Below are 26,389 nucleotides of genomic sequence, written 5' to 3' on the forward strand. Positions count from 1 at the left end.
AAAGATAAGGCAAATGGGGCATAAAGGAGATCAAAGAGTTTATATAAATAACCCCCATCCAGATACCTTAAAGGAATAGTCTAGACAAAATTAAACTTTCATGATTCAGATAGAACATGCAATTTTAAGCAACTTTCTAATTTACTCTTATTATATTTTTTTCTTCATTCTCTTGGTATCTTTATTTGGAAAAGCAAGAATGTAAGCTTAGGAGGCGGTCCATTTTTAGTTCAGCAGCTGAGTAGTGCTTGCTGATTGGTGGCTACATTTAGACACCAATCAGCAAGTGCTACCCAGGTGCTGAACAAAAAATGAGACGGATCCTAAGCTTAAATTCTTGCTTTTCAAATAAAGATACCAAAAGAACAAAGAAAAATAGATAATCGTAGTAAATGAGAAATTGCATGTTCTATCTGAATCATGAAACTTTAATTTTGTCTAGACTATCACTTTAAGCTCTTTCAGCACTTCCTAATCACCAGGGTTGATAAAGTCACCACGACCCTGCCACTTTGTATGTGGCTGGAAGTGCGGGGCACAATCAGGTCCAAAAACAACAGCCTTCCCTCGGGATAATGACACATAGTTGTCATCCACACTGAAAGCATTGTGCTGATGACGACAATGCATCATCATTGTCATTTAAAGTGACAGTAACATCAAAAGTAAGTTTTTCTTTTATTTACGAAATCAAACTAAGTAGCAGTTTCAGTATTAGTATGGGGAATGTAACTCATTACATCATTGTGTATCTTTAATGCTCCTTTATATCTCTACAATTATGTTCTTATATAAACACCAGCAAACAAATCCATACTGGATATAGAAACATACAGTGTCAGCTATAGATACACACATTGAGGTTTATATACCAGATACACAGTATTGCTTTGAAATCATAATGTATCAATAGTGAAATATTTATTTGACACCAGGGACATTTGAGTTTCTGTTTTCGATGCTGCTTATAGAAACATAATTTATGCTTACCTGATAAATTTATTTCTCTTGAAGTGTAGTTAGTCCACGGGTCATCCATTACTTATGGGATTATATCTCCTTCCCAACAGGAAGTTGCAAGAGGATCACCCAAGCAGAGCTGCTATATAGCTCCTCCCCTCACATGTCATATCCAGTCATTCGACCGAAACAAGACGAGAAAGGAGAAACCATAGGGTGCAGTGGTGACTGGAGTTTAATTAAAATTTAAACCTGCCTTAAAGACAGGGCGGGCCGTGGACTGACTACACTACAAGAGAAATAAATTTATCAGGTAAGCATAAATTATGTTTTCTCTTGTTAAGTGTAGTCAGTCCACGGGTCATCCATTACTTATGGGATACCAATACCAAAGCAAAAAGTACACGGATGATGGGAGGGACAAGGCAGGAACTTAAACGGAAGGAACCACTGCCTGAAGAACCTTTCTCCCAAAAATAGCCTCAGAAGAAGCAAAAGTGTCAAATTTGTAAAATTTCAAAAAAATGTGAAGTGAAGACCAAGTTGCAGCCTTGCAAATCTGTTCAACAGAGGCCTCATTCTTAAAGGCCCAGGTGGAAGCCACAGCTCTAGTGGAATGAGCTGTAATTCTTTCAGGAGGCTGCTGTCCAGCAGTCTCATAGGCTAAACGTATAATGCTACGAAGCCAAAAGGAGAGAGAGGGTAGCCGAAGCTTTTTGACCTCTCCTCTGTCCAGAGTAAACGACAAACAGAGAAGAAGTTTGACGAAAATCCTTAGTTGCCTGCAAATAGAACTTCAGGGCACGGACTACGTCCAGATAATGCAAAAGTCGTTCCTTCTTTGAAGAAGGGTTAGTACACAAAGATAGAACAACAATCTCTTGATTGATATTCCTGTTAGAAACTACCTTAGGTAAGAACCCAGGTTTAGTACGCAGAACAACCTTGTCTGAATGAAAAATTAGATAAGGAGAATCACAATGTAAGGCAGATAACTCAGAGACTCTTCGAGCCGAGGAAATAGCCATTAAAAACAGAACTTTCCAAGATAACAGCTTGATATCAATGGAATGAAGGGGTTCAAATGGAACACCTTGCAAAACGTTAAGAACTAAGTTTAAGCTCCACGGCGGAGCAACAGTCTTAAACACAGGCTTAATCCTAGCCAAAGCCTGACAAAAAGCCTGAACATCTGGAACTTCTGCCAGACGTTTGTGTAGAAGAATAGACAGAGACGAAATCTGTCCCTTTAACGAACTAGCAGATAAGCACTTTTCTAAACCCTCTTGTAGAAAAGACAATATCCTAGGAATCCTAACCTTACTCCATGAGTAACTCTTGGATTCGCACCAATATAAATATTTACGCCATATCTTATGGTAAATTTTTCTGGTAACAGGTTTCCGAGCCTGTATTAAAGTATCAATAACCGACTCAGAGAAGCCACGCTTTGATAGAATCAAGCGTTCAATCTCCATGCAGTCAGTCTCAGAGAAATTAGATTTGGATGGTTGAAAGGACCCTGAATTAGAAGGTCCTGCCTCAGAGGCAGAGACCATGGTGGACAGGACGACATGTCCACTAGGTCTGCATACCAGGTCCTGCGTGGCCACGCAGGCGCTACCAAAATCACCGATGCTCTCTCCTGTTTGATCTTGGCAATCAGTCGAGGCAGCATCGGGAAAGGTGGAAACACATAAGCCATGTTGAAAACCCAAGGGGCTGTCAGAGCATCTATCAGCGCCGCTCCCTGGATCTGGATCCGTAACAAGGAAGCTTGGCGTTCTGGCGAGACGCCATGAGATCCAGATCTGGTTTGCCCCAACGATGAATCAGTTGACCGAAGACCTCCGGATGAAGTTCCCACTCCCCCGGATGAAAAGTCTGGCGACTTAGAAAATCCGCCTCCCAGTTCTCCACGCCTGGGATGTAGATCGCTGACAGGTGGCAAGAGTGAGACTCTGCCCAGCGAATTATCTTTGAGACTTCCAACATCGCTAGGGAACTCCTGGTTCCCCCTTGATGGTTGATGTAAGCCACAGTCGTGATGTTGTCCGACTGAAAAATTTCTATGGGGCTCCACATTGGCCTTCAAACATAGTGAACAAGCAGATTCATCTGTGTCAGACATGTTTAAACAGAGTAGCAATGAGACTAGCAAGCTTGGAAAATACTTTCAAATAAATTTACAAGCAATATAAAAAACGCTACTGCGCCTTTAAGAAGCACAAAAAGCTATCACAGTTGAAATAACAATGAACCAAATCAGTTATAGCAACCAAAATTTCACAGTAAATGTATTACATTAGCAAAGGATTGCACCCACCAGCAAATGGATGATTAACCCCTTAATACCCAAAAACGGATATCAATTTAACAAATAACGTTTTTATCACAGTCAAACACACTGTCACAGGTCTGCTGTGACTGATTACCTCCCTCAAAATGAATTTTGAAGACCCCTGAGCTCTCTAGGGACGTCCTGGATCATGGAGGATGAAGTAGGAAGACTGTGACTGAATTTTTACTGCGCAAAAAAGCGATAAAATATGCCCCTCCCACTCATATTACAACAGTGGGAAATCTCAGTTAACTGTTTCTATGCAGAAATAAACGTTAGCCATGTGGAAAAATCATGCCCCAATAAGTTTTATCACCAAGTACCTCACAAAAAACGATTAACATGCCAGTAAACGTTTTGAACATTAAAAGATTATGAAGTGTTATTAATAAGCCTGCTATCAGTCGTTTTTACTGCAGTTAAGGCTCAAACATTACTTCAGCATTAACAGTATTTTCTTAGACAAATTCCATTCCCTAGAAAAATACTTCAGTGCACGTACACTCATCAGCCTAATACCAGTCGCTACCACTGCATTCAAGGCTGTACTTACATTACATTGGTAACAGCAGTATTTTCTAGTCAATTCCATTCCTTAGAAAAGTAATTTACTGCACATACCTCGTTTGCAGGGGGGCCCCGCATGCTATTCCCCTTTCTGAAGTTACCTCACTCCTCAGAATGTGCGAGAAACAGCCAGTGGATCTTAGTTACTTCTGCTAAGATCATATAAAAGGCAGGCAGATTCTTCTTCTAATACTGCCTGAGAACAAACAGCACACTCCGGTGCCATTTAAAATAACAAACTTTTGATTGAAGACATAAACCAAGTTTAAAAACACCACAGACCTCTCACAACGACCTATCTATGTTGAGTTGCAAGAGAATGACTGGATATGACATGTGAGGGGAGGGGCTATATAGCAGCTCTGCTTGGGTGATCCTCTTGCAACTTCCTGTTGGGAAGGAGATATAATCCCATAAGTAATGGATGACCCGTGGACTGACTACACTTAACAAGAGAAATGAATAATGGCATTCAAAGTTTATATTAAGTGAGCCCCAAATAAGGACTGGTGAAAAGTCAGTGAGGTCAAGAGAATAGAATAAAGGTGGGACAAGGTGAAATGGGGAACATAACATACTGTACATAGGTAAGAAAGCAAGAGTGAGTTAGATGGTGTAAAGCGGAGACAGGAAAAACATCTAGATAAAGGGGAGGATTAGAGAGAATAGGAAAGAAAGACACTAGCAATACTGAAGGTTACATGAAGTTGCAAGACTTAAACATGGAGCTTTTACTTTATTCTCATGGTACCTTGTATTTTACAATCATTACTCATATTTTAAAAGCTGAAAACAATGTTGGGTTTGTGTTCTGGCAGTTTATAGGCACCACTGAATGTAATGAGATGCAATGCTGAACCCAAACTACCTATGAGCTACTTCCTATAGAAAGTGGTGAGTTTCTTTGCAATATTGACAAATGATAACATTGTATTTTATATTCTGTTATAGCTCCTAGATCTTTTTAGATAGCCCATCTATTTAAAGGCATCCTTACAAGCACTGAAACTGCAAAGTAGCATTGCCCTTTTCTAGTCTACTCAGAGATCATTCGAGGACCTTTCTAAATAGTTGGCAATACAAAGTAATGATGCATTTTATTTTATCTTCTAAATGTAAAGCTATATACAAAATAAATTCCATATATGAAGTGGATCAGACTTGTTCCATATTGAAATGCAATTGTGTCTCCTCTTCAACAGATGTAAAAGATGCCACCTTAAAGAGTTACTGAGTCTTTAATGTAAAATGTTCCTTTCTCAAATACCACAAGGGGCTTTAAAGATCTCACTAGTTTAGAGTCTACATCATTCGATTACAAGTAGATTCTATGTGGATGCAGAATTAAAAAAGCAAGAATGCTCTATAAAGTCAAAGTAGGACCAACTATAGGACAAAGATAAGTTACATATGTACACTTTGTTTCAATAACAAATAGGAATCACACTGCTTTTATATAGTTCCTTTACAATTCAGCCCCACAATTTAGGTAGATTGATTGTTTATATCATTAAATCTTAATATAACAAATGTTTTATCATAAACCACAAAAAGATGCAGGGACAAACTATAATTTCATACTTGCATGAATATCAGACCTGATAAAAACTGTTCATAACAACTTATCTAAACATACAAAGATAAAAAAACTACATTTATATCCAGAAGAACACAAGTGATACTACTGTGCTAAATGTGTACTTAATATACAGTTGTACATTACTGCAGCTATAGTAAGCCGGACACTGTTAAATCCTGTTTATCTGATGGATTGCATAAATTGATTTCTTTGTGCACAACCTCAGGTCCTGGGTATACCGAAAAGTATTAAAGGAGATGGGTTAAAGATATTCAGACTGTTAAGTATTAGAAGGGAAAAAAAATAATCAGTAAGTTTGCCAGATTCTATGATGTTAAACTAATTTTATCAGGGACTTTGGATAACTTTGGATAGCACAAATTAATTTCTTTCAATGATTTGCCAAATCTACAGCATCACATCATATATACAGTACACTTTAGAAAACAAAAACAACCCCCTCAAACCTTTCTGAAATTAACCCCCAGCAGTATTTAAAAAGATGATAATAGGTGTTATTTGATAGGCAAACTTAAATTCAGAAATGCGTTCATTCGCTGTTCACCTTAGTTCTTTTTATTAGAGAAGCAAATTCGTATACTAAAAGTTTAATTCACATAAACAAATGACTATAGTGAAAGGGTGACCAAAAAAATGAGGCAATAATGGAATTATAATACATTGCAGTCACATGGCTCAAACGTCCCACTAATTGTACTTAAAAACAGGATAATATAATAGAGAGGAAAAAGAAAAAAGGAACCCTTTGCTCTGACAAAAAACAAACTTTATTTCAAACGTTTAAAAATATTGGACAGCAAGCCACCCAAAACAAATGTGAAGGGAAAGGGCAGCACACGGGCTTACGCGTTTCGGCAAACTGCGGTAATCATAGCCTGTTGTGTACGTTTTCCATTGCCTTAAAAATCATTAAAAACATTTTTATTGGTTATGCGCTAACCCTTCCTCCTGAGCCTGATTGACACTTATGTACAATGATATTCTGATACATTTGCCTTAACAGATGTGTTACATGGGAAACCGGTAAGGGGATTGAACACATAATAGGTGATTATAGTTACCTCAGACTCTCTATACCTATGCTCAAACGACTTATTCATTAATTATGGGATATATGGTAACTCACACACAATTATAATATGAAACATTTTCAAATTCAAACCATTATATTACTTTTGGCACCAGATAGAAAATATGTAATACAATGACTTATTTAGCATTGAATATAGTGCAAATAAAGTACATAACGGTAGTTAATTGTTAAACATAACTATTGTTAGATGTAAAACTATTACAATACTCTTTATCTGATTTCTTACATGTGTAGTACTATGCAATGGATATTGACAGAAAGCATATTTAAATTTAATACACAGATTGTATAATTTGACATATGTAATCATTAATAGAGGAAATGGCTGCTATCTTAAAACGTATTACACAAATCCATGCCTGTTATATGATGTAAGAGATGGACTATACCACTATCTTATATAAAAGAGTATATATATCTCTGAAAACGCTTAGATTAATATAATAAAGAGCCAAAGTAAAAATTGGCAGAATCATAGAGATCATCTAGATTAGAAGGAGTCATTAAAATCCAATAAAGGTTAACCCTACAAGCAACAGAAACATGTAACTGTCAGCAAGGGCACAGTGCTGAGCACAAGCAGCTTCTTCTACAGCAAAGTAAAAATTCTTGAAACCCCACATCTCTTGTGTATATCACTTTCAAAGCAGCAAGCAGAGAAACACCAAACCTAATTGGCCTCTAGAAGTGCTTTGATTGTTGCTTTGTCTCAAGTTAACTCATTCTTCAACTCTGTGTAAGAACCAATGTCCACAGAAAACCCCCAAAAACATTTCCATATCCTTTAAACCAAGGTATTCCTCTTTTCTAGCAGGCAAGAGTTTTGTATTGCAACTGACACGCTAACAGAGGGTATTGTACTGTTCGTAAAAAGTAGGTCTCTAACCATGAGATTAGTAGATGCTTATTCCTTATTACGAGTCAACTACTCGAAATTCTAGCACTGCAAATAGGCTCATGCCAAATAAGAAAAAACATAATTTATGCTTATCTGATAAATTTATTTATTTATGGATATGGTGAGTCCACGGAAACATCAATTACTAGTGGGAATATCACTCCTAGTCAGCAGGAGGAGGCAAAGAGAAGTACAGCAAAGCTGCTATATATGTCACTTCGCTTACCCATAATCTCCAGTCATTCAGCCAAAGGAAAAATGGAAGAAGAAGATAACACAAAAGTGTAGAGGTGCCTGAGGTTTTAGAAAAAATAACTGTCTTAAATAAAGGGCGGGCCGTATGCATAAATTATGTTTTCTTTCCTAAGATATGGTGAGTCCACGGAATCATCAATTATTAGTGGGAATCAATACCCAAGCTAGAGGAAACAGATGGTAAGGGAGGGACAAGACAGGTAGACCTAAACAGAAGGCACCACTGCCTGAAGAACCCTTCTCCAAAAAGAAGCCTCAGCCGAGGCAAAAGTATCAAATTTATAAAACTTTGAAAAAGTATGCAAAAGAGGACCAAGTTGCAGCCTTGCAAATCTGTTCCACAGAAGATTTATTTTTAAATGCCCAGGAAGAAGAAACAGCCCTCGTGGAATGAGCAGTGATTCTCTAACGAGCTTGCTGTCCAGCAGTCTCATAGGCCAAACGAATAATACTCTTTAGAAAAAGAGCAAGAGAAGTAGCCGTAGCTTTCTGACCCGTGCGCTTTCAAAGCATGCACAACATTTAGATTGTGCAACAAACGCTCCTTAGGAGAAGAAGGATTAGGACACAAAGAAGAACCACAATCTCCTCATTAAAACAACCTTAAGTAGGAAGCCTAATTTAGTACGTAGAACCACCTTATCAGAATTAGAAATAAGATAAGGAAAATCAAACTGCAGAGCCGAGAGTTCCGAAACTCTCCAAGCAGAAGAAATAGCAACAAGAAACAAAACCTTCCAAGATAACATCTTAATATCTAAAAATGCATAGGTTCAAACGGAGCCCGCTGTAAAACTCTATGAACAAGGTTAAGACTCCAGGGAGGAGTAACGGGCTTAAACAAAGGCCTGATCCTAACCAAGGCAAAAAGATTGCAATCTGGCGCATCTGCCAAACACTTATGCAATAAAATAGACAACGCAGAAATCTGACCTTTTAGAGTACTAGCTGACAAACCCTTCTCCAGACCCTCCTGGAGAAAAGACAAAATCCTAGGAATCCTGACTCTACCCCAAGAGTAGCCTCTGAATTCACACCAAAACAGATATTTATGCCATATCTTATAGTAAATCTTTCTCGTCACAGGCTTACAAGCCTGAATCATTGTTTCAATGACCGACTCTGAAAACCCACGCTTAGATAAAATCAAGCGTTCAATCTCCAAGCAGTCAGCTTCAGAGAAACGATATTTGGATGAAGAAAAGGACCCTGAAGTAGAAGGTCCTTCCTCAGAGGGAGTCTCCACGGAGGTAGAGACAACATTTCCACTAGATCTGCATACCAGATCCTGCGAGGCCACGCCGGCGCTATGAGAATCACTGACGCCCTCTCCTGCGTGATCTGAGCAATGACTCTTGGAGGAGAGCGAACGGAGGAAATATGTAAGCTAGACTGAAATTTCAAGGGACCACCAGAGCATCTATAAAGAAAGCCTGTGGATCCCTTGACCTTGAGCCGTACCTCAGAAGCAGTTCTGGCTGCCCCCAATTGAGGATTAAACTGGAAAATACTTCTGGATGGAGTTCCCACTCCTCCGGATGAAAGCTCTGTCGGCTCAGAAAATCTGCCTCCCAATTGTCCACTCCTGGGATGTGGATCGCAGAAAGACAACAGTTGTGAGACTCTGCCCACTGGATTATCCGAACCACCTCTGTCATGGCCAAGGAACTCCGAGTTCCCCCCTGGTGGTTGATGTACGCCACCGATGTTATGTTGTCCAACTGGAACCTGATAAACCGGGCTAAGGCTAATTGAGGGTAGTTCACAAAAAATATGTGATCTGTCTGTGTATTAAATAAAAGGTTTCCTTATTGACACAGGTTAAAACAAGACCTCAGAGTCCACGGAACATCAGCAGCCAGGTTACCTGAGCTAGAGGCACAATAATAGCGACATAGCATTATGAAGCAGTATGGACGCTTTTAAGCCCAACTCTGTTGTCATAATTAGCTTATAAATGTTTACATGATAATTTAGCCGTGTTCACGGCCTGTATACTGGGATAAACAGGGGGCCAACAGCCAATAGGAGCATTAGTACACATAAGTTGTTACTTTGTATACCGCAACTGCTACCATTGTATCCAAACAAGGTGACCTGGAAATTAGTATAGGCACAGCATTAGCGATACATGACCGTGAGCTAATACCAAACGGATTAGTGCCTATTGATTAGTGATTCAATAAGGGGCATGGGACACCGCATAGCAAACTTATAGTGTAACTATTTTGATAATTTAGTAACACTCACGGCTACCCAAATGAGATAGTTTGGGGACGTATAGCTAACTGTAGTGATCTCGCACACACAGTGTTAAAGTGCATAACGTAACCGTTATAATCATATCTATGCGAGGTTACCTGAGGGCCTTAACACTAATTGATAACTGGTTTTGCCTAGTAGCTCATACGTGAACATACTCATTCACGTTCCCTTTAATTTAATACTTTGTGATACAGTATACACACGAGTTACTCACTTATCTAGAAAAAAAACCCTCTCTCTTCCTTTTCTCCCATATGTGTGTCATATCCCAATAATGTGTATATATATATGGGAGTTTTCCATAACATAAGGTATTTGACCAGAATTTAAAAGTTTGGAAAGTCTGATTTATACACATTTAGAACACATATATATTATGTCCTGTGGTGACAGAGTGGATATAAATAGACACGAATATCTGAGGTAACCCAGTAGTCACACATGTACATACTTTAAGCCAACATAAGTGTAAAAATACATATTGAATTATAGAAGAAGTGGAGATATCAACTGTGGATAAGGCCACTATTATTTGACCAACTCCCTCTTCTTGAAACATAATCACATGATCAACAGAGTTTAAATATTTTAAATGAATGGATGTTTTGTTGTAGTTTGTATAGTTTTAAACGAATGAATTAAAAGTTATGTTTCAACAAACGGAATACCGCATAATTTCTGAGTCTGGGCATTAGAGTGCTATATGCATACTTTTCTGTGGATTACCTTTATCCACATTTTCTAGTTTCATATTAACCTATGCAGAGCACCAATCCACATAATAGGAAATGGTATATCAGAGCACAATCATATATTAAAGAGGTATAGTGCCACCATACTACCTAGATACAAGTGGGGACTGACAATTTTAGTGCCATTGTTACCTTTCTATTTCAACATCAGCAGCCAGTCTGACACACTACACCCTTGCTGATGTTCCGTGGACTCTGAGGTCTTGTTTTACAGCAGGCATGGTACTCTAAACGGATCTCGAGGTTTGAATAATGCGGGTCCGTGAGTAGGCTCAGTTGGATCCGAGTTCCCTGCAGCGCATACACCAAAAGGTCCTTATCCGGGAGGAGAGAAAAGGTGAGCAGTCATTACAAGTATATCTTCATGTGTTGTATCGCAACTTTACAAAGAGTGAATACGTTGTTTTGCATATTGAACATTGCATTTATTATTTATCATTTAGACAGCTTTGCAGAAATTTCATTGTGACTCTGTAAGGCTAACTGAGGCCAGGCCAGTAGAGCATTGAAAATCGCTCTCAGTTCTAGAATGTTTATAGGGAGAACTGACTGCTCCCGAGTCCAAAGACCCTGAATCTTCAATGACCCCCAAATTGCTCCCCAACCTAGAAGGCTGGCATCCATGGTCACGATCACCCAGGAAGGTCTGAGAAAGCAAGTTCCCTGGGAGAGGTGTTCCTGAGACATCCACCACAGAAGAGAGTCCCTTGTCGCCTGATCCAGAACTATTTGCAGAGACAGATCCACATAGTCCCTGTTTCATTGCCTTAACATGCATAACTGCAGAGGTCTGAGATGGAACCGGGGAAACGGAATGATGTCCATGGAAGCTACCATCAGACCAATTAACTCCATACATAAAGCCACTGACGGCTGAGGAGAAGATTGAAGGACAAGACAAGAGCCGAAGATCTTTGTTTTTCTGACCTCTGTCAGAAATATCTTCATTTGTAGGGAGTCTATTCCCAGATTCACCTTCCAACAGTGGGAGCGAAGAAAAGACAACAAGATCTCCGTATGAGAGTTTGTTTGCTGAAAAGATGGCGCCTGAACCAGAATGTCGTCCAGATAAGGCGCTACTGCAATGCCACGAGACCGGATCACTGCCAAAAGAGCCCCCAGGACCTTTTGAATGGGAACATGAAGGTACACATCCTTTAAGTCTATGGTTGTCATAAACTGACCCTCTTGAACCAAAGGAAGAATGGAATGTATAGCCTGCATCTTGAAGGACGGTACTCTGTGGAACTTGTTTAACCCCTTAATGACCACAGCACTGTTCCATTTTCTGTCCGTTTGGGACCAAGGCTATTTTTACATTTTTGCTATGTTTGTGTTTAGCTGTAATTTTCCTCTTACTCATTTGCTGTACCCACACATATTATATACATATATATATTCTCGCCATTAAATGGACTTTCTAAAGATACCATTATTTTCATCATATCTTAAAAATCTGTTACATATCTACAACCACCAAAAAACACCCATGTTAAATAGTTTCTAAATTTTGTCCTGAGTTTAGAAATACCCAATGTTTACATCTTCTTTGCTTTTTTTGTAAGTTATAGGGCCATAAATACAAGTAGCACTTTGCTATTTCCAAACCATTTTTTTTTTTCAAAATTAGCGCTAGTTACATTAGAACACTAATATTGTTCAGGAATCTCTGAATATCCATTGACATGTATATATTTTTTTTTTAGTAGACAACCCAAAGTATTGATCTAGGCCCATTTTGGTATATTTCATGCCACCATTTCACCGCCAAATGCGATCAAATACAAAAAATCGTTCACTTTTTCACAAATTTGTTCACAAACTTTAGGTTTCTCACTGAAATTATTTACAAACAGCTTGTGCAATTATGGCATAAATGGTTGTAAATTCTTCTCTGGGATCCCCTTTGTTCAGAAATAGCAGACATATATGGCTTTGGCGTTGCTTTTTGGTAATTAGAAGGCCGCTAAATGCCACTGCGCATCACACGTGTATTATGGCTAGCAGTGAATGGGGTTAATTAGGTAGTTTGTAGGGAGCTTGCAGGGTTAATTTTAGCTTTAGTGTAGAGCTCAGCTTCCCACCTGAAACATCAGACCCCCTGGTCCCTCCCAAACAGCTCTCTTCCCTCCCCAACCCCACAATTGTCCCTGCCATCTTAAGTACTGGCAGAAACTCTGCCAGTACTAAAATAAAAGGTATATTTTTTTTTTTTAGCATATTTACACATGCTTCTGTTTAGGATGCCCCCCTTAGCCCCCAACCTCACTGATCCCACACCAAACAGCTCTCTAACCCTCCCCCTCTGCCTTAATGGCCGCCATCTTGGGTACTGGCAGCTGTCTGCCAGTACCCAGTTTAATAAAAAAAAAAGTATGCTTTTTTTTTAAAAAATGCCCTTTTCTGTAGTGTAGCCTCCAACCCCCAAGACCAACCCCCCACTCCTTCCAGATCCCTTAGATGCATATTTAAAACTTTTTTTTGTACTTCTCTGAACATTTTTTTCTGTAATGTAGCTGTTCCCGCCCACGCCCGCCCCCCATGCGCACCCCCGTCGGTCCCGCCCCCCTCCACACGGCCCATCGATGGCCGCCCACCCGCCTCCCACCAACGATACCGGCCATCGATGTCCGGTGTAGATAAGGCCACGGAGTGTCTCTCTCTGCATCGGATGGCCAAGGGGGGTTATTGCAGGATGCCTCGATATCGAGGCATCGCTGCAATAACCGGAAAGCAGGTGGAAGCGAGCAGGATCGCTTCCAGCTGCTTTCCAGACCGAGGACGTACGCCATATGTCCTCAGGCGTTAAGTGTATTTTTTTTGAGAACGCATGGCGTACGTCCTTGGTCGTTAAGGGGTTAAACACTTTATGTCTAAAATAGGTCTGAAAGTCCACTCTTTCTTGGGAACCACAGTTTTGAATAAAATCACAGACCCTGTTCCTGCAGAGGAACTGGAACTATAACTCCCAGGGCAAAAAGATCCTTGATACAATCTAAGAACGCCTCTCTCTTTATCTGGTCTACATATAATCTTGAGAGAAGAAACCTGCCTCTGGGAAAGATACAAATTCCACAGCAAACAGGTCTGGGACATCTCGTGTCCAAGCCTGAGCAAATTGAGAAAGCCTGCCCCCTACTAGATCCATTCTTGGATCAGGGGCCGACCCTTTATGCTGACTTGGAGTCAGCCGCAGGTTTCTTAGACTATTTCCCTTGTTCCAAGACTGACCAGACTTCCAGGAAGACTTGGATAGTTCCTGCTTGGAAGAGGAAGCGGAGGGTTTACCTCTAAAAGTTACGAAAGGAATGAAAATTACTCTGACACCCTTTCTGCTTATTCTTCTTATCCTGAGGAAGAAAATATCTCTTTCCTCCTGTGATATCTGAAAAAATTTCAGCCAAATAAGGTTTGACCCTTGTAGGGAATAGCTAATAACTTAGACTTATAAGAAACATCAGCAGACAAGGACTTTAACCAAAGGGCTCTGCAAGCTAGAACCGCAAAACCAGACATTTTGGCTCCAAGTTTAATGACCTGTAAGGAAGCATCCGTAATAAAGGAATTGGCTAACGTAAGAGCCTTAATCCTGTCCTGGATCTCCTCAAGAGGAGTATCTGTCTGAATAGAATCAGACAAGGCATCAAACTAGTAAGCTGCAGCACTGGTAACAGTAGCAATACACACCACAGGCTGCCATTGAAGACCTTGGTGAACATACATTTTCTTTAATAATGCCTCCAATTTCTTATCCATTGGATCCTTAAAAGAACAATTATCCTCTATGGGAATAGTGGTCCTCTTAGCCAAAGTGGAAATAGGTCCTTCCAACTTAGGAACCGTTTGCCACAACTCTTTAATAGAGTCAGTTATAGGAAACATTTTCTTAAAAATGGGAGATGAAGAAAAAGAAATACCAGGTCTCCCCCACTCCTGTGCAATAATCTCAGAAGCACGGTCTGGAACAGGAAATACCTCCACCGCAGAGGGAACATCAAAAACATAATTTATGCTTACCTGATAAATTCCTTTCTCCTGTAGTGTAGTCAGTCCACGGGTCATCCATTACTTATGGGATTATATCTCCTCCCCAACAGGAAGTGCAAGAGGATCACCCAAGCAGAGCTGCTATATAGCTCCTCCCCTCTACGTCATACCCAGTCATTCGACCGAAACCAAACGAGAAAAGAGAAACTATAGGGTGTAGTGGTGACTGGAGTTTAAGATAAAAATCTTTAGACCTGCCGTAAACAACAGGGCGGGCCGTGGACTGACTACACTACAGGAGAAAGGAATTTATCAGGTAAGCATAAATTATGTTTTCTCCTGTTAAGTGTAGTCAGTCCATGGGTCATCCATTACTTATGGGATACCAATACCAAAGCTAAAAGTACACGGATGACGGGAGGGAAAGGCAGGATCTTTACACGGAAGGAACCACTGCCTGTAGAACCTTTCTCCCAAAAACAGCCTCCGAAGAAGCAAAAGTGTCAAATTTGTAAAATTTTGAATAAGTGTGAAGTGAAGACCAAGTTGCAGCCTTGCAAATCTGTTCAACAGAGGCCTCATTCTTAAAGGCCCAAGTGGAAGCCACAGCTCTAGTAGAATGAGCTGTAATCCTTTCAGGAGGCTGCTGTCCAGCAGTCTCATAGGCTAAACGTATTATGCTACGAAGCCAAAAAGAGAGAGAGGTAGCCAAAGCTTTTTGACCTCTCCTCTGTCCAGAATAAACGACAAACAGGGAAGAAGTTTGACGAAAATCTTTAGTTGCCTGTAAATAAAATTTCAGGGCACGGACGACGTCCAGATTGTGCAGAAGTCGTTCCTTCTTTGAAGAAGGGTTAGGGCACAATGATGGAACAACAATCTCTTGATTGATATTCTTGTTAGTGACTACCTTAGGTAAGAACCCAGGTTTAGTACGCAGAACTACCTTGTCTGAATGAAAAATCAGATAAGGAGAATCACAATGTAAGGCCGATAACTCAGAGACTCTTCGAGCCGAGGAAATAGCCATTAAAAACAGAACTTTCCAAGATAACAGCTTGATATCAATGGAATGAAGGGGTTCAAACGGAACACCTTGCAGAACGTTAAGAACTAAGTTTAAGCTCCACGGCGGAGCAACAGTCTTAAACACAGGCTTAATCCTAGCCAAAGCCTGACAAAAAGCCTGAACGTCTGGAACTTCTGCCAGACGTTTGTGTAAAAGGATAGACAGAGCTGAGATCTGTCCCTTTAACGAACTAGCAGATAAACCTTTCTCTAAACCTTCTTGTAGAAAGGACAGTATCCTAGGAATCCTAACCTTACTCCATGAGTAACTCTTGGATTCGCACCAATGTAAGTATTTACGCCATATTTTATGGTAAATTTTCCTGGTAACAGGTTTCCTAGCCTGTATTAAGGTATCAATCACTGACTCCGAGAATCCCCGCTTTGATAGAATCAAGCGTTCAATCTCCATGCAGTCAGCCTCAGAGAAATTAGATTTGGATGTTTGAAAGGACCCTGAATCAGAAGGTCCTGTCTCAGAGGCAGAGACCATGGTGGACAGGACGACATGTCCACTAGATCTGCATACCAGGTCCTGCGTGGCCACGCAGGCGCTATTAGAATTATCGATGCTCTCTCCTGTTTGATCCTGGCAATCAATCGAGGAAGCATCGGGAAGGGTGGAAACACATAAGCCATGTTGAAAACCCAAGGTGCTGTCAGAGCATCTATCAGTACCGCTCCCGGGTCCCTGGACCTGGATCCGTAACAAGGAAGCTTGGCGTTCTGGCGAGACGCCATGAGATCCAGATCTGGTTTGCCCCAATGCTGAAGCAGTTGGGCAAACACCTCCGGATGAAGTTCCCACTCCCCCGGATGAAAAGTCTGGCGACTTAGGAAATCCGCCTCCCAGTTCTCCACGCCTGGAATGTGGATCGCTGACAGGTGGCAAGAGTGAGACTCTGCCCAGCGAATTATCTTTGAGACTTCCATCATCGCTAGGGAACTCCTTGTCCCTCCCTGATGGTTGATGTAAGCCACAGTCGTGATGTTGTCCGACTGAAACCTGATGAACCTCAGAGTTGCTAACTGAGGCCAAGCCAGAAGGGCATTGAAAACTGCTCTTAATTCCAGAATGTTTATTGGAAGGAGTCTCTCCTCCTGAGTCCATGATCCCTGAGCCTTCAGGGAATTCCAGACAGCGCCCCATCCTAGCAGGCTGGCGTCTGTTACAATCGTCCAATCTGGCCTGCTGAAGGGCATCCCCCTGGACAGATGTGGCCGAGAAAGCCACCATAGAAGAGAATCTCTGGTCTCTTGATCCAGATTTAGCATAGGGGACAAATCTGAGTAATCCCCATTCCACTGACTTAGCATGCACAATTGCAGCGGTCTGAGATGCAGGCGTGCAAAAGGTACTATGTCCATTGCCGCTACCATTAAGCCGATTACCTCCATGCATTGAGCCACTGACGGGTGTTGAATGGAATGAAGGACACGGCAAGCATTTAGAAGTTTTGATAACCTGTCCTCTGTCAGGTAAATTTTCATTTCTACAGAATCTATAAGAGTCCCCAAGAAGGGAACTCTTGTGAGTGGCAATAGAGAACTCTTTTCTACGTTCACCTTCCACCCATGCGACCTTAGAAATGCCAGAACTAACTCTGTATGAGACTTGGCAGTTTGGAAACTTGACGCTTGTATCAGAATGTCGTCTAGGTACGGAGCTACCGCTATTCCTTGCGGTCTTAGTACCGCCAGAAGAGAGCCCAGAACCTTTGTAAAGATTCTTGGAGCTGTAGCTAACCCGAAGGGAAGAGCTACAAACTGGTAATGCCTGTCTAGGAAGGCAAACCTTAGATACCGGTAATGATCCTTGTGAATTGGTATGTGAAGGTAGGCATCCTTTAAATCCACTGTGGTCATGTATTGACCCTTTTGGATCATAGGTAAAATGGTCCGAATAGTTTCCATTTTGAACGATGGAACTCTTAGAAATTTGTTTAGGATCTTTAAGTCCAAGATTGGTCTGAAGGTTCCCTCTTTTTTGGGAACCACAAACCCTTGTCCGTGTTCCGACCGCGGAACTGGATGGATCATTCCCATTAGTAAAAGGTCTTGTACACAGCGTAGAAACGCCTCTTTCTTTATCTGGTTTGCTGACAACCTTGAAAGATGAAATCTCCCTTTTGGAGGAGAAGCTTTGAAGTCCAGAAGATATCCCTGAGATATGATCTCTAACGCCCAGGGATCCTGGACATCTCTTGCCCAAGCCTGGGCGAAGAGAGAAAGTCTGCCCCCCACTAGATCCGTTTCCGTATCGGGGGCCCTCACTTCATGCTGTCTTAGGGGCAGCAGCAGGCTTTCTGGCCTGCTTGCCCTTGTTCCAGGACTGGTTAGGTTTCCAGCCCTGTTTGTAGCGAGCAACAGTTCCTTCCTGTCTTGGAGCGGAGGAAGTTGATGCTGCGCCTGCCTTGAAGTTACGAAAGGCACGAAAATTAGACTGTTTAGCCCTTGGTTTGGCCCTGTCTTGAGGCAGGGCATGGCCCTTACCTCCAGTAATGTCAGCGATAATTTCTTTCAAACCGGGCCCGAATAATGTCTGCCCTTTGAAAGGTATGTTAAGCAATTTAGATTTAGAAGTCACATCGGCTGACCAGGATTTAAGCCACAGCGCTCGACGTGCTTGAATGGCGAATCCGGAGTTCTTAGCCGTAAGCTTAGTTAAGTGTACTACGGCATCAGAAATAAATGAATTAGCTAGCTTAAGGACTTTAAGCTTGTCTATAATCTCATCCAATGGAGCTGAGCTAATGGTCTCTTCCAGAGACTCAAACCAGAATGACGCCGCAGCCGTGACGGGCGCAATGCATGCAAGGGGTTGTAATATAAAACCTTGTTGAACAAACATTTTCTTAAGGTAACCCTCTAACTTTTTATCCATTGGATCTGAGAAAGCACAGCTATCCTCCACCGGGATAGTGGTGCGCTTAGCCAGAGTAGAAACTGCTCCCTCAACCTTAGGGACCGTCTGCCATAAGTCCCGTGTGGTGGCGTCTATTGGAAACATTTTTCTAAATATAGGAGGGGGGGAAAAGGGCACACCGGGCCTATCCCACTCCTTGCTAATAATCTCTGTAAGCCTCTTAGGTATAGGAAAAACGTCAGTACACACCGGTACCGCATAGTATCTATCCAGCCTACATAATTTCTCTGGAATTGCAACCGTGTTACAATCATTCAGAGCCGCTAATACCTCCCCTAGTAATACACGGAGGTTCTCAAGCTTAAATTTAAAATTTGAAATGCCTGAGTCCAGTTTACTTGGATCAGATCCGTCACCCACAGAATGAAGCTCTCCGTCCTCATGTTCTGCAAATTGTGACGCAGTATCAGACATGGCTCTATTATTATCAGCGCACTCTGTTCTTACCCCAGAGTGATCGCGTTTACCCCTAAATTCTGGCAATTTAGATAGTACTTCAGTCATAACATTAGCCATGTCTTGCAAAGTGATTTGTAAGGGCCGCCCTGATGTACTTAGCGCCACAATATCACGCACCTCCTGAGCGGGAGGCAAAGGTACTGACACGTGAGGAGAGTTAGTCGGCATAACTTCCCCCTCGTTGTCTGGTGAAATTTTCTTTACATGTACAGATTGGCTTTTATTTAAAGTAGCATCAATGCAATTAGTACACAAATTTCTATTGGGCTCCACATTGGCCTTTAAACATATTGAACAAAGAGATTCATCTGTGTCAGACATGTTTAAACAAACTAGCAAGCTTGGAAAATACTTTTCAAATAAATTTACAAGCAATATAAAAAACGTTACTGTGCCTTTAAGAAGCACAAAAAACTGTCACAGTTGAAATAACAATGAACCAAATTAGTTATAGCAACCAAATTTTCACAGTAAATGCATTAAGTTAGCAAAGGATTGCACCCACCAGCAAATGGATGATTAACCCCTTAGGACCCAAAAACGGATAACAATTTAATATGAACGTTTTTATCACAGTCAAAACACACTCTCACAGGTCTGCTGTGAGTGATTACCTCCCTCAAAACTAGTTTTGGAGACCCCTGGGCTCTGTAGAGACGTCCTGGATCATGGAGGAAGAAATAGGAAGACTGTGACTGAATTTTTACTGCGCAATAAAGCGCTAAAATAGGCCCCTCCCACTCATAATACAACAGTGGGGAAGCTCAGTAAACTGATTTTATTCAGAAACAAACGACAGCCATGTGGTAAAAATCATGCCCATAAAGTTTTATCACCAAGTACCTCAGAAAAAAACGATTAACATGCCAGTAAACGTTTTAAAAATAAAATTATGAAATGTTATTAATAAGCCTGCTGCTAGTCGCTTTCACTGCAGTGGAGGCTCAAATATAAGTTAAATGTATACAGTATTTTCTTAGTGAAGTTCCATTCCCCAGAAATACCTCAGTGTAAACATACATACATATCAGCCTGATACCAGTCGCTACTACTGCATTTAAGGCTGCACTTACATTACATCGGTATTAGCAGTATTTTCTCAGTCAATTCCATTCCTTAGAAAATAATATACTGCAACATACCTCCTTGCAGGTGAACCCTGCCCGCTGTCCCCTGTTCTGAAGTTACCTCACTCCTCAGAATGGCCAAGAACAGCAAGTGGATCTTAGTTACGACCGCTAAGATCATACACAAACTCAGGTAGATTCTTCTTCTAATGCTGCCTGAGAAAAAAACAACACACTCCGGTGCTGTTTAAAATAACAAACTTTTGATTGAAGAAATAAAAACTAAGTTTAACAACCACAGTCCTCTCACACGTCCTATCTATTAGTTAGGTGCAAGAGAATGACTGGGTATGACGTAGAGGGGAGGAGCTATATAGCAGCTCTGCTTGGGTGATCCTCTTGCACTTCCTGTTGGGGAGGAGATATAATCCCATAAGTAATGGATGACCCGTGGACTGACTACACTTAACAGGAGAAATACTTGTTCAGCTTACTAGACTTCTTAGGGTTAACAATGATAGTAGTATCTGAGTCATCCAAGGTAGCCAAAACCTCCTTAAGTAACAAGCGGAGGTGTTCCAGCTTAAATATGAAGGACACAACTTCAGCATCAGCAGAAGGAATTATACTGCCTGAATCCGAGACTTCACCCTCAGATGCACCCGAAGAATCTTCATCCTCACACTTCTGAGAGGAAAAACTTTGATTAGTCACTTTAGGATCAGAAACCTTAGTTACTGTTTCTTTAAATTTCCTTTTTGCGTTTTCCCTGCAGCATGAGAAAAGCAGACAGCGCCTCAGATACCATAGAGGATACAGACGATACCTGGGCAGCAATATCTTGCAAAGTAACCCCAGACAAAGCATGAGAGGAAACGCAGGGCACTGCATGTGCAGATGAATAGGACTGGGACGCTTGAGGAGACAGCTGCGGCACATCTGAAACAGGAGGCTCCTGAACAGCATCCACCTTAGCTAATGATGGATCAGGGACAAAAAAATTCTATTTCTATAAGCTAAAGTTCTTTCAAAACAAGAACGAAAAGGTACTGGTGGTTCCACTGGTGCATCAAAACATAAGCTACAGGTAACATGCTGCACAGCCTCTTGATCCATAATACAAAAAAAAGAAGCAAATAAAAAATGTAATTTTTTTATCTTTAAACAAAGGATATAATACAGAACAAAAAACTTTCATAAATAAATGTTCCTTTTAAATTTACCAAATCAAGAAAACATACCCCAGGCAACACTCTACACCTCAGCAGAATTACTGAGGGGCCCTACCTGTCCTGCAACCCGCAGCAAACTGAGGAAAAAAATGATCCCGTTTACAATCCGGATTCCAGATAAGCAAAAAAAGCAAGAAGCCTTCTAAACAGCAGAGCCATCTGAAATATGTGCATCTCACTCTACAGAAAGTGAAGAAAAGTGCCAAAAAAAGCTCTGACATTAAAGAATCAGAACCTCCCTAAAAGGGGCGGTCCTACAGCTGACAAAAAAGCCTTTTTTTTAAAACAACTTTCTTAAAAACAGACAAAAACAAACAATAAAACCCCCAATAAAAGTACATAATCCGTTACTAAAAACGGATCCTCACTGAGCCATCAATAAAATAAATGACTCATCATACTAACAGTGCCTGCAAAAACTGCCATAAAAACCTGCACCCTGACAGGAATAAAAAAAAAAAACGTCCCCCTGCAGCGTTTCAGCTGAATAAGTGCCACATTTTTCCCTGCTTACATAGAAAAATAAAACTGGTACTTACCTTAAAATGTATCTGTCCGGCAGTAGGACAGCTCACCTGGTCTGAGAGGATGCCATCCCTCACATGGACCTGTGGAAATACAGAAAGACTGGCTATCTAAATAGGGCAGCAAAATGTTTTGGGAAAACGCAGTGAGGATTGTACCCCACAAGTTCCCAATTGTTTAAAAGACTGAAGAAACTGACATGGGCTGAGGCTAGACCCTTTAGAAAGATCAGAGCAAACCTACTCTGCTTTTAAAATAAAAAATCCTGATTGTAGATCAGACACTGGAGATTATGGGTAAGGGAAGTGACAAATATAGCAGCTTTGCTATAGTGCTCTTTGCCTCCTCCTGCTGACCAGGAGTGATATTCCCACAAGTATTGATGATTCTGTGGACTCACCATATCTTAGGAAAGAAATGCACTTATCTCTGATCTTTGTGTGTGTGTGTGTGTGTGTGTATGTATGTGTGTATATATATATATATATATATATATATATATATACCCGATCTGATGCCCTTTTTAACACTTAAACATGCCGTGTATATGTTTTTAAAGAATTGAGTAATACATTTGTTTTTTATCCTTACTCACGGCTGGAGAACTGTTTGCTTATATTTGGATATTATATATATATATACATATACATATATATATATATATATATATATATAAACACATATACATACATACACACAAACAACAATTCAAAAGGTAAAAATATTTCTTTAAAAAAAAGAAAGAAAAAAAAAAAGGAAAATAAAAAATAAAACAGGGCTAAAATATAAATATTAAAAACAAGTGCACAAGAAATATCACATGCAAGGTGCAAAAAAAACAAAGTCATATATGATCACCATAAAAATCCAAAAGGGAGTATAATTAAATATAAAAAAAATCCTTCAAAAATAAGATATAAAAGTCACCAAGGCTATTCTCCTCTTCAGGAAACACACAACAAACACAAAATAATTCATATAAAAAACATTAAAAAACAGAAGGTACCTAATAGTGCAGCACATCAACTTTGTAAATATAACATAGAAGGCACAGGTGGTATATGCTCAAGCTGGGTTATTGGTTTCCCAGATAAACCAGCTTCCAGTCAGCAGCTCCCTTCATGTAACGTGACAAGCCAGCAGACTAGAGGAAATACATCTAGCAAGTGCAGAAAATGCACCTGGGCATAATTCAAACAGCTATATGACACTATCATATAATAATGGGGTATTTTTGTATCAGTAGACACATTTTTAAAAAGAAAAACATTTACATGTAATTATCTTATATTGCTGATCTCAAGCAACAAATGTTTCAACTCATATGACATGGGTCAAAGATACGTATTGCATTAAATCATTTAGTTGGCTGGACTGTTGTGCGCGGGAAAGAGTGAAATGATGTGACAGACTTGAGTAATTGAGCAAACAAATTAAAGGGATAGTATAGTCAAAATTGAACTTCATGATTCAAATTTAGCAAGCAATTTTAAGCAGCTGTCTAATTTACTCCCATTATCAATTTTTCTTTGTTTGCTTGGTATCTTTATTTGAAAACGCACTTGCTAAATGGTGTCTAAATGTAGCCACCAATCAGCAAGTGCTAACCAGGGTCTGAACCAAAAATGGGCCGGAAACTTAAGCTTATATTCCAGTTTTTTTCAAATAAAGATATCAAGAAAAACGAAGAAACAATTATAATTGGAGTAAATTAGAAAGTTGCAGGCTCTATCTGAATAATGAAACTTTAATTTTGACTAGACTATCCCTTTAACTTGTGAGAAAATAGTATATTTTCAAGGCTGACTTAGATGTTTTCTAAAAGAATGTGATGTGTTTTGGGGCAGGGTTTCCTTGCTCCAGTCCTCGAGGACCCTTAATGGGACAGTAAACACCTTGTAATTACAAAACGTTTCGGTTGTGTTGGTAGAGAACAACAATAGCCAAGTCATAATGTTTTTAAAACAAATGAACATCCCTTTAACTGTAATTATTTTTCAATAGCCAAACTCCACCCACCATTTGCCTTATTTAGAAAAGCTATTGTAGTAGAAAGTACACTGTTTTGCAGTTGTTATTTGATAAAGCTAACAAGCGACAGATATGTAGCATAGTTAGCCTTGGGAGTAAGGCAAAGTGCATTTCAAGTTATGAGCATTAGAAATTGCTCAATTTCCAGAGCTAAATTACATGAAAACGGGGCAAAATAAACAATGAAAATATATTACAAACATTTCAACATATATAAACATTTTATATAAAAATCTTATGGTGTTTACTGTCCCTTTAACATGCTAGATTTGAAGAATTTCCATAGGTGAACTGTTTAGTAACTCAATCACTGTGACCATGGCACTTGTGTATTGTATTTTGATCCACTCAAGGAAACCACATGTTCTTGTATAACTATGCCCCAATAGATATATATATATATACACACACACACACACATACACACATATATATATATATATATATATATACACACACACATACACACACCGTGGATATAAAAAGTCACCCCTGTTAAAATGCCAGGTTTCTGTGATGTAAAAAAAACTTTGTCCACCTTTAATGTGACCTATAAACTGTATAACTCAATTGAAAAACAAACAAATGTTTTAGGTAGAGGGAAGAAAAAATATAAAAATGAAATGGTTGCATAAGTGTGCAATAAACTAATACTTTGTTGAAGCACATTTTGATTTTATTACAGCACTCAGTCTTTTTGGGTATGAGTATATCAGCATGGCACATCTTGACTTGGCAAGATTTGCCCACTCTTCTTTGCAAAAACACTCCAAATCTGTCAGATTGCGAGGGCATCTCCTGTGCACAGCCCTCTTCAGATCACCCCACAGATTTTCAATCGGATTCAGGTCTGGGCTCTGGCTGGGCCATTCCAAAACTTTAATCTTTTTTCTGGTGAAGCCATTCCTTGGTTGATTTTGATGTATAATTTGAGTCGTTGTCACGCTGAAAGACAAAGTTTTTCATGTTCAGCTTTCTAGCAGAAGCCTGAAGGTTTTGTGCCAATATTGACTGGTATTTGGAACTGTTCATAATTCCCTCTAGCTTAGCTAAGGCCCCAGTTCCAGCTGAAGAAAAACAGCCCCAAAGCATGATGCTGCCACCACCATGCTTCACTGTGGGTATGGTGTTCTTTTGGTGATGTGCAGTGTTGTTTTTGCGCCAAACATATCTTTTGGCATTATGGCCAAAAAGTTCAACCTTGGTTTAATCAGACCATAACACCTTTTTCCACATGCTTTTGGGAGACTTTAGATGTGTTTTTGCAAAATGTAGCCTGGCTTGGATGTTTTTCTTCGTAAGATAAGGCTTTCGTCTTGCCACTCTACGCCATAGACCAGACATATGAAGAATACAGGAGATTGTTGTCACATGTACCACACAGCCAGTACTTGCCAGATATTCCTGCAGCTCCTTTAATATTGCTGTAGGCCTCTTGGTAGCCTCCCAGACCAGTTTTATTCTCATCTTTTCATCAATTTTGGAGGGACGTCCAGTTCTTGGTAAGGTCACTGTTGTGCCATATTTTCTCCACTTGATGATGACTGTCTTCACTGTGTTCTCCTGACTGATACCTTTTAACAATGAGATCCCTCTGATGCTTTGGAAGCTCTCTGTGGACCATGACTTTTGCTGTGGGATACGACTAAGAAAAAGAAAGACCAACTAGAGCAGATGAACTTTATTTGGGGTTAAAGGGACAGACTCTACACCAGAATTTTTATTGTTTTAAAAGATAGATTATCCCTTTATTACCCATTCCCCAGTTTTGCATAACCAACACAGTTATAATAATATACTTTTAACCTCTGTGATTATCTTGTATCTAAGCCTCTGCAAAAAGCCCCTTTTTTCAGTTCTTTTGACAGACTTGCAGTCTAGCCAATCAGAGCCTGCTCCCAGATAACTTCACGTGCACAGTGTTATCTATATGAAATACATGAACTAACACCCTCTAGTGGTGAAAAACTGTTAAAATGCAATCTGAAAAGAGGTGGGCTTCAAGGTCTAAGAAATTAGCATATGAACCTCCTAGGTTAAGCTTTCAACTAAGAATACCAAGAGAACAAAGCAAAATTGGTGATAAAAGTAAATTGGAAAATTGTTTAAAATGACATGCTCTATCTGAATCATGAAAGTTTATTTTGGCCTAGACTGTCCCTTTAATCAGAGGCACTTTAAAGGATGGCAGGTGTATGCTGACTTCTATTTAACATGATTTTGAATGTGATTGCTTAATTCTGAACACAGCTACATCCCCAGTTATGCAACCACATTATTTTAGTTTTTTTGTTTTCTTCCCTTCACCTAAAAGATTTCAGTTTGTTTTTCAATTGAGTTGTACAGTTTATATATAGGTCACA

General features: G+C 40.1%; 1 protein-coding gene across 1 annotated transcript in view; it reads right to left on the bottom strand.

Annotated features, from left to right (window-relative positions):
* Window positions 1–26,389, bottom strand: part of TDRD3 (tudor domain containing 3) — a gene marked incomplete in the record, with an annotated part of 1,228,671 nt that overhangs the window by 424,492 nt on the left and 777,790 nt on the right.

The sequence above is a fragment of the Bombina bombina genome, chromosome 3 (assembly GCF_027579735.1).
Source record: "Bombina bombina isolate aBomBom1 chromosome 3, aBomBom1.pri, whole genome shotgun sequence".
Classification (NCBI taxonomy): domain Eukaryota; kingdom Metazoa; phylum Chordata; class Amphibia; order Anura; family Bombinatoridae; genus Bombina; species Bombina bombina.